The sequence below is a fragment of the Rhipicephalus sanguineus genome, chromosome 9 (assembly GCF_013339695.2).
Source record: "Rhipicephalus sanguineus isolate Rsan-2018 chromosome 9, BIME_Rsan_1.4, whole genome shotgun sequence".
NCBI lineage: Eukaryota > Metazoa > Arthropoda > Arachnida > Ixodida > Ixodidae > Rhipicephalus > Rhipicephalus sanguineus.
The window spans coordinates 148,332,029-148,335,116 of NC_051184.2; the positions used below are offsets into that span (position 1 = coordinate 148,332,029).

Here is a 3,088-nt window from a genome sequence, read left to right on the forward strand (position 1 = left end):
TAGTAACCTGTTACAGTTATTGTGAAAAAGTAACGTCGTTACTTTTTCGTTACTTTATAAAATAAGTAATAGATCACAAAACAAATGATAAAATATATTTAATAATAACGTATGAAGGCATGGGGGTAGTCAAATTTGCACGTGGTACAACCTTAGACGAAGGAAACCTGAAAGAGAGGCCATCACAAGCAATTGTTGTGTACACCTTATTTTGTCGAATCAGTAAACGGCCTAGGATACTGTAAATGGAAAACGTGGTTGTTGCACTGGAACGACAACAGAATCCTAGGACGCTTTTTAACTATACCCAGAAATGCATGTGAAGAGAAACAGGGAGTGCGTCACGAGTGAAGACTACGTCAATTGTGTGTATTCCCTATGTTCAAGGTGTATCAAACCCTGTTCGGAGATCTCTGTGTCCGCTGGGCATACAAACCGTTTTATTGCGATAGCAATTATATGGACAGTCTCGGCTGGATTTTGCCGTCGCCGTCGCCGCCGTCATGCACCGTATATGTAGAAGTATGTATATATATATATAAAAGCCCCAAAGAAAAATAATTCAGAAAAATGCTTCCGAAGCGCGGAATCGAACCAGGGACCTCTTGCTCCGCAGCGAGTGGCGCTATCCACTACGCCACGAAACGCAGATCCTCCACGTAGCTAACGGCGAGCGTTATATACATATCCTTTACCGCTGGACGGACTCAGAGACGGCAGGCGATAATAAGCGTTTCTTCATTACCAGCGAGATGGCGCTAGCAGCGCGACGGGCGCATTTAAAAGTCGTCGTCGAGCTCGCTCGCTTCTTATATTTGCGCAGCGAGAACATCCCAAGCAACATTTTATCCTTGGCAAAATGTCGGCCTGACGTCGCTGGCCAACTTCACTGTCGTTGGCCCAACCTTGGCACCCGATGTAGGGCCGGTCTCGGGGATTGACATTGGCCTCATGTGGGCCTGCGTCGGCACCCAATGCAGGCCCGTCCACCGTGGCCGACGAGGCCGAGTGCATGCCGCTCGCGGGTTGACTAATGCCCGACCTTACATAAGCGTCGATTTACCGACGGCCGTGGGTCGGTTGCGGACGTTTCTCGCTAGTATTGCTCTGCTTTTTTTTTTCTTATTTTTTGTACGTGTTCTAACAAAACGCATCAATTGTTTTTCTGGTGTGTTGATGCGTGTCGTATTTAATGTGAACGGGCAGTTTATAGAGGTGTTTAACTCTATCTGAATTAATTACGGGCAGAGTGCACATGTAAGACGGAATTAAACGCCTCTAACGGTCTGCACTTGTTAACGTGTTAATACGTAACACGCAATAAAAGAAAGACGTGAATATAAGTTTTCTCTCTTTAGATCTTTATTTTGCAATTGTATAGATGCACTAATTTTCCATGCAACATTGTTCGCACGGAGCGTTTGCATCAGCCCTTGTGCAACGCAATCGTACAGTCCATGTGATCACGGCATGATAACGCTGACATATATAAATATAAAGACGGACGGCATTCCTGTTGGATCGGCTCCCTTCTTTCGGCCACTTCTCGTGCTCTTGGCCCTGTGCGCAGATGCGACGTTTTACCGTCGAGATGTTAGACTTGCATTTTTCTTCTGTCGGGAAAAACTGAAAGAAACAACAATGAATAATACTGTGAGAAAGGTAGACTATTTACTTGACCAGTTGCACAGACATGTCGCGTCTAGAAACTCTATTCACACAACTAAACAAAATAATTTTGTCGCTGCACAAAGAAAATCACTGCACTCACAATAAATGCGAGTGTGCTGAAATTCCGAGAAGTGCTTCAAGCTCCACAGCGCACAGACTAGATAATATGTGGAGAGAGGATGGATCGAGGTTTTCGTTGTTGGCTATGTCACTGGAAAACAAATGATACAATAAATAGATTAATGAGAACACAATCTTACCTTCAAAGCAGCCGCGGGCCAGTCACATATTGTGCAGTCGGCATTTACAGCACACCTGCGACCAAATTCAATGTGAAAAGCGATTGCGTGAGACTTTCGTAACCAAGCATGCATCTTACCAGAGTTCTTTTCAGTTGGCGAGAGCAGCGCAGCACGCTATTCACACTACAGTCCTTGTTGCAGGGTTCCCTAGAGAAAACGGCAAAATATGTCACGGTCTTACAATAAGATGCCACAAATAAAAAACAAGAAAATCTGACATATTTGCCCGTCGACGAAGTTTTGGGTCCACGGACAAATATAACCGCCGTTCGCCTGAACATTTCTGATCTGCCAGCTAGAAGAGACGACCAGATTGACGCATCAATTGTGCAAATAAAATTTGATTTTGTCGCTAGACAAAACTCACCATGCGATACAGCGAGGAAATAAAATGCCACTTACGAGTTCGCTTCAAATCCTCGGCAATGGGAGAAGGCCGCCTCCAGGATCAAGGCAAACGAAATGCCTCTGAGTCTGAGTGCTTGCCCGTCTCTGTGCAGTGTTTCAGCACCGCACGTCCTCGCTCGAAAGAGCTACAATTTGGCGGGAACTGACGCATGGAGCTTGCTCCCCTCCCCAGCGCTGTGACAAAGAAAAAAAAGAAAACGCGAGAGGTGCGGGGTCCGGCGCCCCGCTATGGTAGCCCCGCTACGGTCCCTAGAATTCTAGGGACCGTAGCCCCGCTGCACGCCCCGCCTCCCTCTTAACACGACGGAGACCGGCACATACCGTTCCTCCTTTCAGGCCTTGTCATTCTTTCTGGGAGAGAGATCTCACCACTTTTTTTTTTTTCGGAGGAACGCACGTGTTGCTTATATCAGCTCTTTCGGGTGAGAAAAAAAAAGGAGCGGGAAATTTCAACTGAAGGACATGCCTGAACATTTTAGGGCAGCCCTAATGCGTGCAAGAAGCGGATCGAATTTGAATTGAACCGTTTTCGTTGTTAACACAAAATATCGTTGGTACTCTAACATTAAAACAAATTAACATGAAAACCATAAACTGAGCATCAAGTAGAAATTTTAAAACTCTTCAGTGTGTGCGGACTATCGGATTCTGGCTCTGCAAGCGACGTATAGCTTATGACCGTAGAAATTATCGTATTTTTACGTTAA

General features: G+C 45.6%; 1 long non-coding RNA gene across 3 annotated transcripts; it reads right to left on the reverse strand.

The window, feature by feature from the left end:
- Positions 1-1,246: 1,246 nt before the first annotated feature.
- LOC125759888 (uncharacterized) lies at positions 1,247-2,607 on the reverse strand. 3 transcript variants are annotated; one of them, XR_007417648.1, is made up of 4 exons: positions 2,376-2,607; positions 2,051-2,268; positions 1,772-1,882; positions 1,247-1,626 (listed from the first exon to the last, which is right to left on the reverse strand). It is a non-coding gene; the product is annotated as an uncharacterized LOC125759888 (long non-coding RNA). The 3 variants fall into 3 exon arrangements; XR_007417650.1 differs by having other exon boundaries at positions 1,772-1,986; XR_007417649.1 differs by having other exon boundaries at positions 1,772-2,268.
- Between the last annotated feature and the right edge of the window lie 481 nt (positions 2,608-3,088).